Here is a 15,289-nt window from a genome sequence, read left to right as displayed (position 1 = left end):
TGTATATGATTTACAGGCAGTACTTCAGTGTCCCAGGGGTGATGCCTCCAGTGTTTACTACACTTCAAAAATCAACGTTTTCAATTTTACGATATTTGAGCTTCAGTGTAATACAGTCCAATGTTTCATATGGGATGAGACTGAAGGGAACTGGGGTGCTAATGAAATCGGAACTTGTGTCTTGAGATATCTTGAAGGTTTTTTTGCTAGGGGCTTTACGTCGCACCGGCACAGATAGGTCTTATGGCGACGATGGGATTGGAAAGGCCTAGGAGTTGGAAGGAAGCGGCCGTGGCCTGCCGCTTCATCTTTTCAATGTATTTGTTTGCTGTGAATAACTATACCATTTATAAACTCCATTACACACAAATTTTTGGTTGAAGGACATGGCCAGAATAAAGGCGATTGTCCACATGCAACCATAGAACGTGAGGTAACAAAATCTCTAAAATCTGGACCCATTTACGTTCCACAGCAATATGTCACACTAATTCGTACAGCCAAGAAGACGGGAAAACCTTACCAAGTCACTGAAGTGAACTACGAAATGTTCTATGATTTAAAGGATTTAACATGTAAAATAGGTCTAAATGTCCTAAAAACTGAAGAGGAAAATGAATATGTGACCATTAGTCGCATTTCAGCAATTCGATTTGAAGGAAAGAATCCTGAAAGATTGTTAAAATTGATGTCGAAAAATGTAATTCCTAAATCTTATTCGTATTATTATAATAGTTTGTAGTGAAGGATTTGATGATTACTGCAATTATGTACCTATGCAATTACGCTGTTATAGTTCCTCTATAATGATTTATGTAGGAAACGACAGCTGACGTCAGCGTTCTATAAAAATGTTTCCTGTATTAACATTAGGCCTATTACAGTATTATGTTGTGGTCCTACATTAACAATTTACATTTTATTTTAGTTTTTACTGTAAACTTTTGATGTATATTGCACATTAAAATTATTGTAGTGAAAAATTTGGTGATTACTGCAATTATGTACCTATGCAATTACGCTGTTATAGTTCCTCTATAATGATTTATGTAGGAAACGACAGCTGACGTCAGGGTTCTATAAAAATGTTTCCTGTATTAACATTAGGCCTATTACAGTATTATGTTGTGGTCCTACATTACCAATTTACATTTTATTTTAGTTTTTACTGTAAACTTTTGTTGTATATTGCACATTAAAATTCCAAAATATTAGGAAAATAATTATTTATGCATTTGATTACTAATGTCTCAAGATAAAATTATCATATAGTCCTAGTATTATCTATATAAATAAAATTGTTCGTGTCTGTTTGTTTGTCTGTCTGTTTGTTCCACCATCACGTCGAAACGGCTGGATAGATCTCAACCAAACTTCATATTTAGAGTATACTCATCCCGGGGAAGGTTTCGATATGCACATCATTTTAAAATCTTTGAATACACGGGGGGTTTATAGGAAAACCAGAATGGTTTTTCCACCATAACGTCGAAACGGCTGGATAGATCTCAACCAAACTTCATATTTAGAGTATACTCATCCCGGGGAAGGTTTCGATATGCATATCATTTTAAAATCTTTGAATACACGGGGGGTTTATAGGAAAACCAGAATGGTTTTTCCACCATCACGTCGAAACGGCTGGATAGATCTCAACCAAATTTCATATTTAGAGTATACTCATCCCGGGGAAGGTTTCGATATGCATATAATTTTAAAATCTTTGAATACACGGGGGTTTATAGGAAAACCAGAATGGTTTTTCCACCATCACGTCAAAACGGCTGGATAGATCTCAATCAAACTTCATATTTAGAGTATACTCCTCCCGGGGAAGGTTTCGATATGCATATCATTTTAAAATCTTTGAATACACGGGGGGTTTATAGGAAAACCAGAATGATTTTTCCACCATCACGTCGAAACGGCTGGATAGATCTCAACCAAACTTCATATTTAGAGTATACTCCTCCCGGGGAAGGTTTCGATATGCATATCATTTTAAAAACTTTGAATACACGGGGGGTTTATAGGAAAACCAGAATTGTTTTTTCTGTATAAATAAAATAGTTCGTGTCTGTTTGTTTGTCTGTCTGTTTGTTCCACCATCACGTCGAAACGGCTGGATAGATCTCAACCAAACTTCATATTTAGAGTATACTCATCCCGGGGAAGGTTTCGATATGCACATCATTTTAAAATCTTTGAATACACGGGGGTTTATAGGAAAACCAGAATGGTTTTTCCACCATCACGTTGAAACGGCTGGATAGATCTCAACCAAACTTCATATTTAGAGTATACTCATTCCGGGAAGGTTTCGATATGCATATCATTTTAAAATCTTTGAATACACGGGGGCTTTATAGGAAAACCAGAATGGTTTTTCCACCATCACGTCGAAACGGCTGGATAGATCTCAACCAAATTTCATATTTAGAGTATACTCATCCCGGGGAAGGTTTCGATATGCATATAATTTTAAAATCTTTGAATACACGGGGGTTTATAGGAAAACCAGAATGGTTTTTCCACCATCACGTCGAAACGGCTGGATAGATCTCAACCAAACTTCATATTTGGAGTATACTCCTCCCGGGGAAGGTTTCGATATGCATATCATTTTAAAATCTTTGAATACACGGGGGGTTTATAGGAAAACCAGAATGATTTTTCCACCATCACGTCGAAACGGCTGGATAGATCTCAACCAAACTTCATATTTAGAGTATACTCCTCCCGGGGAAGGTTTCGATATGCATATCATTTTAAAATCTTTGAATGCACGGGGGGTTTATAGGAAAACCAGAATGGTTTTTCCACCATCACGTCGAAACGGCTGGATAGATCTCAACCAAACTTTATATTTAGAGTATACTCCTCCCGGGGAAGGTTTCGATATGCATATCATTTTAAAATCTTTGAATACACGGGGGGTTTATAGGAAAACCAGAATGATTTTTCCACCATCACGTCGAAACGGCTGGATAGATCTCAACCAAACTTCATATTTAGAGTATACTCCTCCCGGGGAAGGTTTCGATATGCATATCATTTTAAAATCTTTGAATACACGGGGGGTTTATAGGAAAACCAGAATGGTTTTTCCACCATTACGTCGAAACGGCTGGATAGATCTCAACCAAATTTCATATTTAGAGTATACTTATCCCGGGGAAAGTTTCGATATGCATATCATTTTAAAATCTTTGAATAGACGGGGGTTTATAGGAAAACCAGAATGGTTGTCCACCATCACGTCGAAACGACTGGATAGATCTCAGCAAAACTTCATATTTAGAGTATACTCATCCCGGGAAAGGTTTCAATATGCATATCATTTTAAAATCTTTGAATAGACGGGGGTTTATAGGAAAACCAGAATGGTTTTTCCACCATCACGTCGAAACGGCTCGATAGATCTCAACTAAACTTCATATTTAGAGTATACTCATCCCGGGGAAGGTTTCGATATGCATATCATTTTAAAATCTTTGAATACACCGGGGGTTTATGGGAAAACCACAATGGTTTTCCTCCATTTTCTCTTATACTATTGATTTTCTGTAAACTTCGTTTACCGTACGTGAAACGTCTCTTCATTATAAACAACTTTCGTTATGTTCATAATTTACCTTACTCTTTACATGACGGAGAAATTTACAATTTTCTGCTGGTACCATGCTCTGCATTGAGTGACCGACAGACCGACAACGAACCTACAGGTTACCATGGCAACGTCTCTGACTGCATGCCAGCAGGGAAGTAACGTATTGCCATTTTCCTCATCATGCTTTTAAATTCGTGGTTGTTCCTTGGGTAGAAGGCAAGAGAGGCGTCAGTCGGCCTATCTGCGGGATATTGGCGGAATATCGTTGGACCGCCTTCGAATAGATTAAGTAATAACACCATTAGTCATCTTCTTATTATTTGTTTACCTAGGAATCAATGGACCTAAATTTCTCCTCTGTTACCGCTTTATTATATCCATAACTCACACTAGCATAATTTATTGAGGGGCATTTGATTTTCCAATACATTAACTTGGCATTTACATATTTGTCGTTATCCGGGTGTCCTCAGTTATAATCCATTTTCTATTACTTTCAACTTTCTTAACTGTATTATTTTCTTCCTTAATTACGCCGTATGTACGCGAGTGCTACAAACTACTGGATGTATTTCCACCAATACTCATATTTAGAATACACCTGTCCTTGATAGGTTTTAGGGCAAATATTGTTTCTAAATCCCTGAATTGACTGGGGGTTTATACGAAACCGAAACAGTGATTTTGCACTTCCACAAAATATACACAACCAACGTTAATTTAAATCTACCTGCCTTGGTAGAAATTAATTTCTAAACCTTTTTTCTCATGTGCATCATTTCGATACGAGGATTAATAAGGGAGATATCATTAACGGACCGTTTTTTTGTACAAGTCCCATCGGACTTAACTCTCGAGCGGGTGCGTGTAAAGCGTATTCCTTACAACTTGAAAACTACTGAGGACATTCAAACCAAATTCATATTTAGCATCCACCTGTCCAAAGGTAGGTTTTAAACGTAAATAACATTTCATGTTCCGGAATGGACTGGCGGTTTATAGGGAACCGAAATGGTGATTTTACTCTTCCACAATATATACAGAACAAGACCAACCTGACTGGAAATCGACCAAACGTGATGGAATTCCACCTCTAAACCTTTTTTTCATGTGCATTTTTTCGTCAGGAGGATTAATAAGGGAGATATCATGAATGGTCAGTTTTGCAGGTTAAGTCCTGCGGACATAGCCAAAAAGGTGTTTTACATGGAGCAGATTCCTTATCTATATAAATCAAATCGTAACGACTGTGTGCCTCTACACTGACTATTTTGGCGAAATTTTCGTACAGCTTTCCGTTTAAGGGGTAATAATGACCATCTGCATAATTTTTGGTTTAGTTTCCTGAAAGTCCTAATTTTTACCCGCCTCGCCCAAAATCCAGATTGCGGCATAATCTGCCAGAAGAAAAAGAAGATAATTGAAATTTGACAAAATTATACGTTTTAGCCTGTAACGAACGGAAAACATCCAAGATCATTAAATTTTTCACTTTTTATCCCCGAAGAATATCGAAATATGCAGGCAATTTTAATGATGGTGCAGACCTTCGGAAATTCCTATCACATAACAGATTGCACAATCTCCGTTCAATTTGGAATGATCTACAACCTTGGTCTTATGACTTTTTGCCGTATCTGTATCCCTTTTACGTTTGATTTTCCTCCATTAATGGATGTTAAGTCAATTTGGAATTTTCACATGCATAATTCATACCTTCGATTACTTATATGAAATACAGAATCATCAAACTCTTCACGAAAATTGGCCCACCCAGTAGCCATATATGAGCCAAATGCTATGTATGTAGCTGTCACATAATTATCCGAAAAGTAATGTAATGTGAGATAATCTTACAAGAACGTTACCCTGTTCCACGTTTCTAACTCAATCTGACCCAAGAATAGATGACATATCATAGGACCAGCCATTTAGGCCACTAAATCCGGCGTGTCTTATGGTATAATCCTTTGTCGATATGACGTACGTTTAGTAGCAGTTAATCTGTAAATGAAGGTCTTCAATATTGTAAACACGCATATACTTTCGTATGTCGATCTCCAACTCCTGTGTAACTGTCATTAGTAAGGAAGGTCTACAATTGTAATGAATAGTTCACTTCTCGATTTGACTTGCAGAAGGCAAGTGAGCATGCAGTTTTGTTTAAAACTCCCCTACCCGATTGTGTTTGGCGGTAGGCAAGGGTGCCCGCCATTGTAAAGAAATGTCCTCATCTAAAATGTGACTGGCATTAGGCATAGTGGCCTGGTATTTTGATGGAAACTCACCAACTTGGTGTGACTGGCAGTAAGCTGGCTGGAAGTAGGAAAATGGGCCTGGCATTATAATGATAACTGCACAACTCAATTTCGAGTGATAGTAGAGTAATTACCTGCCATTATGATAGAAACTCCTCAACTGTAATCTGTCTGGAAGTAGGAAAGGGAGGCTGCCATTTTAACGAAAACTCCCCAAATCGATTCTGTCCGCATAGTAGGCAATGGGGCCTGCAATTATAATGTAAACTTCCCAGATTGTGAATGGCAGTAGGCAAGTGAGCCTGCCGTTATATCACAAATCCATAACAAACACTTTACATTGGAAACAACGTACGGGGACCTCCCAATGCTCTTTCTCGGATAACGCTAAGAGACATGCAATTTTAAAACAATCTTATTTACTGCATGCACACTATTTACTTCGATATTCGAATACAATGTAGAATACCATAGCGAAGCACGGGTACATTCGCTAGTTTTCCATAAAAGTGTCGTACATCGAAGAAGGGTACATTTTATTATGTACAAGGGTTGAATAACACTGACGTTCAACTATCCATGGATTCCTAAACTTTATATTATATTAAGTCTTTCTCGTTCATAGGAATAACCAATTTTACGAAAGAGGAAAAGAAACTCGCTCTCAAAAGAATGACAAATCTTTAAATGGCTCTCCTGAAAAATGATGTATTTTGACTTGTGTCATTTTTCTTGTGGACCATCGACATATATATCAAAGTTAAAGTAAGTACCCTGACACAGGTAAGTAGAAGGAAGCCAACTGTGGTCACCCATGTTTAGAGCCCCTGATCCCCCTTATACAGCTCTCTCTTATAAACTCAGATCGAACGCACAAAGTTTGCACCCTGCGGTACGGCAGCTGCCTCGGCCGAACTTTTGTCGCGCACGGCCGCCCTGCATTAAGCGTGTATGCAATCTTATATGAAATGTTACCTTACAAAAGATGATGGATGTGTCGTCTTTCCTGGGATATACAGGCATTTTATCTGGTGACAGTCCGCCTTCGTAGCGTAACGGTTAGTGTTATTACCTGCCGTCCTCGGAGGCCCGGCTTCGATTACCGGTACTGCAAGAAATTTAAAACTGACAGGAGGGCTGGCATGTGGTAGAAATGGTACATGCAGCACACCTTCATTGGGAGGTGTACGTGAAAAACGTTCCACCACCTCGGGATGAGGACACGAGTTTAATTTATCTGGTAACAACATTATTTGTTAGAATCACCAACAAGCTAACGCTTGTATATCCGGCTTATGTAGTTTCCGACCCTCCTGTATACAATTACCCTAGATTTACTCACTTGGAGCAGTGATATAGGAATTAGAAATGTTTTTGAAGACTTCGTATGGAGCGTGGCATTGTATGGAAGTGAAATATGGACGATAACTAGCTCAGAAAGGAAGATAATAATAAGCTTTTGAAATGTGATGTTATAGAAGAATGCTCAAGGTGAGATGGGTAGATAGAATCACAAATGAAGACATACTGAATACAACTGGTGAAAGAAGATCGATCTGGGTAAATTTGACAAGAAGAAGAGAGAATGTTAGGACATATTTTAAGACATCCAGGACTTGTTCAGGGAAGGGTAGGTGGTAAGAACGGTAGGGGTAGATCAAAGTATGATTATGACAAGCAGATTAGAACAGATGTAGGACGTAGTAGTTGCGTAGAAATGAAAAGATTAGCGCAGAGTAGGGTGACATGTACAGCTGCATCGAATCACTCTATGGATTGATGACTCAAACAACAACATAAGGGGAGTAGTTGTAAAAAGGAAGGACAAGTTGGTAAAATTGTGCTTCTGAGATGTTTGGAAGGGAATACACTGCGCGCAGTGCCATGGAGCCCACGAAGTCTATGTAGAATAATATTTTCTAAAACGCAAGAATGTGTCTCATAGTGACTATAGTGACGACAGAGCCGGGACTCGAAAGGAAACGACTGTGACGTTCATTAAGATACAGCCTTGCCCGGTGTGAAAATGGGAAACCACAAAATTCATTCTCTGGGCTGCCAACAGAGGAGTTCAAACCCACTATCTCCGGAATGCAAGTTCCTTGCTACATGCCTGAAATCATGCATCCAGTTCTCTCGGAGAAAATATTTTTTGAGCTTGATGATGCTTGTTGTTTAAAGAGGCTTAACATCTAAGGTCATCGCCCCCCACCCCCAGAAAAAAAATAATTTCGAGACATTACCAATAAAATGTGAAGAATAGCTGAGTATTCCCGCCTCACTTAACGTGTTCATTGTCGAGCAGGAGTCTTCAACACCTGCAAGTGGGCGCTTTCACTTGTTTACGCCCGGCTTATTTCAACAGAAAACTCCCATCCTGGAGCCTATGATAGCGGTTACTGCTCCGGCCTGTTTCTAGGTCACCGGGTCTCTCAAGACACCTGCCGAGCCCAGTGTCCATCGCACAGCTCGGGTCATAGCCCTCGTCTTAATGTCCGCTTCATCACACCGGTCAAATGGGAACCAAATGATTGTCAGAATCTGCATGAAACAAACCCCACACGAACTTCAACTGACTGATAACTATAGAAGATACAGACGAGTAATAATATCAAGACGACAATAATAATAATAGTAATAATAATAATAATAATAATAATAATAATAATAATAATAATAATAATAATAATAATAATAATAATAATAATAATAATCATCATCATTATCATAATAATAATCCTTTTTTCTTTCTTTCTTTCTTTCTTTCTTTCTTTCTTTCCTTCTTTCCTTCTTTCTTTCTTTCTTAATCTGTTTACCATCCACAGTTGGTTTTTCCCTCGGACTCAGTGAGGGATCCCACCTTTACCACCTCAAGGGCAGTGTTGTGGAGCGTGACACTTTGGGTAGGGGATACAACAGGGTAGGAGGACCAGTACATCGCCCAGGCGGCCTCACCTGCTATGCTGAACAGAGGCCTTGTCAGGAATGGGAAGATTGGAAGGGATAGACAAGGAAGAGGGAAGGAAGCGGCCGTGGTCTTAAGTTAGGTACCATCCCGGCATTTGCCTGGAGGAGAAGTGGGAAACCACGGAAAACCACTTTGAGGATGGCTGAGGAGGGAATCGAACCCCCTTCTACTCAGTTGACCTCCCCAGGCTGAGTGAACCCCGTTCCAGCCCTCGTACCACATTTCAAAATTCGTGGCAGAGCTGCGAATCAAACCCGGGCTTCCGGGGGTGGCAGCTAATCACGCTAACCACCCTGAGAGGCCCTGCCATAGAGTTTGGTTTGGATTTAGTTATAAATTAATATTTGCCCCAGTTTGGTCCTCTTCAGTCCCAAGTTCATCTTCTTTATTATCTTCCCCACTTTTGATAGTTCCACTCAAGTTTGTTCGTCTATTCATGTCATTCCACGCCATCTCACCGCTGATGACAGCTCGGAACATACCGCTTAGTTGAGCAGCTCATTTCTTTACTCCCAAGTTTTCCCAGCACAAAGTTTCCAAAATTTTCACAACTCTACACTTTTGTCGGAAATTCCCAGAAGAAATCGCCTTCCTTCCGATCACTTCAATTTCTCGTATCAAGTTACCCTGGTGTGGGTCCCACATACTGGAACCATACTCTAATTAGGGTCTTAGCAGAGATTCGCCCAAGACCAGTGTCTTTATATGTAAAGCTTTCCATTTGCCATATTTGAATAATAAACGACAGTAATTTGCGTTACCTTTTTATATAAAGTTTCCTATTTTCCGTCCCAAAATTGATGCCTAAAATAGAAAAACAATTTAAGTTATGATTTCGAACCCAACAAGAAGAAAACGTTCGAGCAACACCCATTATTTTCCAGGAAACTAAAACATGTAACCCAGTGTTATTTATTGAGACCAGCATGCACAGAGAGAAACTGGCGTGGATAGTTTTGAGTTTCACAGACAGCGTATAGTAGACATGAATGTCTCCAGCTAAAACAACTTAGCTCCTTACAAAACATAAAGGATCTCCCATCTCACGAACAACACACGCCTCTTGTTTTTTGGTAATGGTTTTCTTTTATCTGTTATGCACTTCAGTCATTATTATTATTATTATTATTATTATATTTTATTATTATTATATCTCTTTCTATTCTAAATACGAGGGTTGAGTTATAAATCATGACAACTATTTTATTTTCTCGAGAACAGGAGACAACGCGGAAAATCGAAGATATGCATTTGGAAAGATAGGTCATGTACTTATGCACGGTGCCTGAAGACAAATTCTGACTTCAGGAGATTCTCGGAGGAAAGTGACAGAACACAGGCCATTGGTAAACATTGTTTATTATGGTATAGACATCAAATAGGGACTGCCTGGCCGAGGTGGTAAAGGCGTGCTCGGTTCGCCCGGAAGGACGTGGGTTTGAATCCCCGCCAGGAAGTCGTAAACTTTAAGAAACGAGGTGCATATGGCACTGAGGTTCATTCAGCCTACACCAAAAATGAATACCAGGTTAATTCCTGGGGGCAAAGGTGGCCGGGCGTAAAGGTAACCACTCTACCCCACCTCCTGCCAAGGTTAACAATGGTGGAAGCCTTTACCTTCCACTCCTTCAAGGGCCTTCATGGCCTGTACGGAGGTGACTTTGCTTTGCTTTGCTATAGACAGCAAATACACAGGACTACGTACAAGGGACAGGTCTCCACTGGTTACAGACCTTCGAAGTAATCACCCAAGGTATCCACTGTGCGTTGCCAGTGGTGGGGCAGGCGCTAAATACCATTCGCTGCATGTGTATCGCTAATGTGTAACACCTTTCTCCGAAATGCTGTTACGATGTCCTCTTTTTTATCAAACCGTTGTCCACGTAATGGCTTCTTGACTTTGGGGATTCGATCATAGACACATGGCCTCAGATCAGGCGAATAAGGTGGGTGTGGAAGAACGTCTCATCCCCACCGTTGTAAGCGACGATCGTTGCTCCTGCTTGTTGACTTCCATTTTGTGACGCTCTCACTCACACACTAAACTTGGGGGCATGCTTAGACCCACACTGTTGTTTACATACACCATCTAGTGGCATCATACGCACGTACATACCGTCCGTTTCCAAATGCATATCTTAGATTTTCCGTGCTCTCTCCTGTTCGCGAGAAAACAAGCAGTTGCCATGACTTATGAATCGACCTACATACTAGTATTATGACTCTTACTGTCTTACTAATTTGTTACCCGATCTTAATTGTTTATACTTTCATAATGCGGTTTGGTAATTAATATGTAAAAGACAAGTTCTTCTAGCATTAAGAACTGTTCTAGAAAGAAGACTGAGTGTTAACAGGAAAACTTTTTTTTTTTTTTCAATTTGCTTTACGTTGCACCGACACAGATAGGTCTTACGGCGACGATGGGACAGGAAAGGGCTAGGAGTGGGAAGGAAGCGGCCGTAGCGTTAATTAAGGTACAGCCCCAGCATTTGCCCGGTGTGAAAATGGGAAACCACGGAAAACCATATTCAGGGCTGCCGAGAGTGGGGTTCTAACCCACTATCTCCCGAATACTCGATACTGGCCGTACTTAAGCGACTGCAGCTATCGAGCTCGGTAACAAGAAAACGTACACTATATTTCTTAGATGTGGAGCTTCCACGGTGTGAAGAATTACTTAATTTAATTTCCGGGTTGAGCCGTGTTGTACTTGTACGCACATCACGTACAGTTTGCCGACGTTTCGAATACATTGCAGTATTCTTTGTCAAGGCGACTGAAATACCCCTACTCGATCCGAGGTAATCGGTCTCCCAGGCAGAAATTACACTACTACAGTGGCCCTGATCTTGGCCTTTTATATCCTAGCCTTTCTGGCTGACGTAAGCCCTGGCTGTCTCGTGAGTATTCTGGAAAGTGTGTGTCACAGCCAGGTAGCGGGGGCTTGCCCGCGCTGTTATGTAATGGGGTTGCGACCCGTGTGTTTATGTTGTGGTCTGTATGTCTTAAACTATGAATGATAGGCATCCAAGAATTACTGATTTTATATCCTTCTTCTAATGTTATTGAGCGAGTAGCCTACTCGACGAGTCCTTAAAAAATCAGAAGAGAGCAAAGAAAAGGCCGCCGCAGGAGAAAACGACGGGAAAGAAGAACTGACCCGCCCTAAAACAGCGATACTGCCATACATTAAAAACACTACAGACAGGATCGGCAAGATACTGGACAAATACAACATAAAAACTATCTATAAACCTCACCGAAAGCTAGCCCGTTATCTACCACCAGTAAAAGACACAATAGAATTACAGGCCCCTGGAGTATATAACATTGAATGTAGCTGTGGAGCTTGTTATGTAGGTGAGACAAAACGTATGATCTCCACCCGCCTAAAAGAACAAATCCGTCACACCAAGAACGAAAACACAGATATTTCAGGGGGTAGCCAAGCATTCCTACGAAACTAGGCACGGAATATCATTTGACAAGACCAAGATCCTAGCAGCTATCCCTTGGAATCTGGAAAGGAAAATCCGCGAGGCTATCGAAATCAAGAAACATCCGAACAACATAAATTTAGAAGAAGAATATAAAATCAGTAATTCTTGGATGCCTATTATTCATAGTTTAAGACATTCAGGCCACAACATAAACACACGGGCCGCAACCCCATTACATAACAGCGCGGGCAAGCCCCCGCTACCTGGCTGTGACACACACTTTCCAGAATACTCACGAGACAGCCGGGGCTTACGTCAGCCAGAAAGGCTAGGATATAAAAGGCCAAGATCAGGACCACTGTAGTAGTGTAATTTCTGCCTGGGAGACTGATTACCTCGGATCGAGTAGGGGTATTTCAGTCACCTTGACAAAGAATACTGCAATGTATTCGAAACGTCGGCAAACTGTACGTGATATGCGTACAAGTACAACACGGTTCAACCCGGAAATTAAATTAAATAGTACACTATATTTGTTGATATGGAAAAAGCCTTTGACAAAGTAAACTGGAAAGAGCTCTTTAGGAACACGAAGAATATAGGACTGGACTGGACGGACAGAAGACTCATTTTACTCCTCTACAAAATTAAAAGCACAACAATAGAAATCAATGGTAATGTTAAGACAGCATCCAATAAGAGGCCATATCAGAACTAAATAAAAAACCAAAGCAATTAAAATTAACGGACAAGAAATCCACTGTATAAGGTTTGCCGGTGACATTGCATAAAGTGCAGATTCAAAGAGAGAAATAAGTAAAATGCTACAAGTTTTAACATCAAAACTACAAAAATCAAAACTGAAACTGAACACCTCGAAAACAAAAGTGTTAGTTGTCAAAAAATCAACTGAAGAGATACTGTGCCCGTATGCTGGTCTCTGCTAGTTAAATATGGGTCAGTGTGTCACTGGGCTAGCTTTGTCGGCATGGCGCGTGTGTCCTTGTGCTAGGTGGTGACTGGTTTCTAACCTGAAGGGGGAACTTAGCTGACTCGGGGAAGTAAAAAAATAAAAATAAAAGTAGACGAGAGATGAAAATAGCTAGAATATGTTCGTCGGCAGCTACACTGGATTTATAGCAAAGGAAATATTTATAATATTTTCGATGGAGTGGTATGCGTAACTAAGAAGGTGTACAATAACGATATTTGACTGGGCAGTGCTAATGATATCACATGTGAATTGTAATAATTAGTAACCGAATTTTAATTGAATTTGAATGATATTTCGGCAGAAATTAAGGTGAATTTATTTGAGGAAACCAATAAGAATTCAGTACTTGAATTGACTCTACTTCCTACAACGAGTGCACATCTACGGCATAGTACGCGAACCTTTTCTTGAGCCCTGAGCTCCATAGTAACGAATGGGAACTAGGGCTCAAGAAAACATTCGCGTACTGTACTTAAAGCGAGTCATGCGTAGACGAGCTCTCACATACTTCTAATTCATTCATTCCTGTCACTTCGTTCGCTTCGCCAGCTTTATTTCATCGCAGAACTTCAGTGGGAATGCTGTCATCGACAGGGATATTGGACTCATTTCCTGTGTTCAACTTTTACTTCAGATTGTGCTAGTCTATGACTAAAATTAGTGTAACCAACAGACGTCAAAAATCTCAGATAGCTCATAAATGTACGTGTCTTTTCAAAACAATCTGCAGGATTGTGCTCAGGACTTTTTCTTAATTCATTTGGTATAGAAGTTTCAGCAATCATCAGAGACTGTAAACGTGGAAGAGGACCTCTACATTGTTCATCGCCAGAAGATGGAAGTTCGTGCCAGAAACTACACACATTCCATCATGAGTTTCTAAGTCCATAGACCGGCGTCGACAACGAGGAAATGAAAGGATTTCAGCCCTAGAATGTGTGATTGAGGACCCCAGGAGTTCAACATGAAGACTACAGTACAAGTTAAGTGGGCAACGTCTTATTTATATCTGTTCTCTGTAGCTCTTTATTTCTATTATTACTTTTTCCTTGAGACATTCTTATAGTCTGTAGTTGATTTCATTTTCACGATTTCATTGATTGTTTCCTTATATGTGAGATAGGACTTGAAACTTAATTCGTGTACTTGTTTGATTCCTGACCACGTGTTGTTGAGTTCGGAAATGACAGATCAGTTGAAGTTATCCATGTGTTATCAGAGCCATCCTTTCTTATTGTACAAATTTCATTATAATAGTGAGTTGATCTGTGTAAGATGAATTTATCGAGGTAATATTTTCCCATTATTTTTAACATTTTCATGATAAATGAACTTATACCCGTCCCTCGTGGTTATGATAGCATGTCATCAGGATATTAATTCCGAATCGAGATTATGGATTTATTAAGAGTACATGCGCTGTGATATATGATTATTAATGGATTATTTAGTCATCGAGACAGAGTTAATGGGAATAATACTTGTTTTGGGACGATCACAGGTTCTTATTATTTTTCTGACTATACATTGTGTGATATGCGGTTATGATGAATAGTAGTCGTCATTATAATGTTGTTACTGTACGTGGAATTCATGTGGAATTAGTACATGTGATATGAGTCTTTGTGATATTGAATTGTCACATGTTAATGTGACGATATTCTTGTACATGATGTTGATCATGGTAGAAGGGAGATAATGAATCTTCGAGATTATACGAGGTGTAGTCACTATGGTAATGTCTTCCGATGATGATAAGAATAAGACCAGGTTGATCGATGTGCTCCATAATTCAACCTTAGCATTTTGGAATAAACTTATCCTGATATAACTCATGAAAGTCAGTAATTCGAAGTTTTAATTATGGATAAATCTTACTGGAGGACTTTAAGTCTGGAAAATAGATCCTCAATTTAATATCCTAATAATAATATTATAGTTCGATACCAGGCGAGCTCACTTGTCATGTAACGGTTCAAATCCCGTTACAAGATGATATCTGTATTTTTTATCATT

Source organism: Anabrus simplex, chromosome 7 (genome assembly GCF_040414725.1).
Source record: "Anabrus simplex isolate iqAnaSimp1 chromosome 7, ASM4041472v1, whole genome shotgun sequence".
NCBI lineage: Eukaryota > Metazoa > Arthropoda > Insecta > Orthoptera > Tettigoniidae > Anabrus > Anabrus simplex.
The sequence above is the reverse complement of the archived record's forward strand: the minus strand, read 5'-3'. Positions refer to the sequence as shown.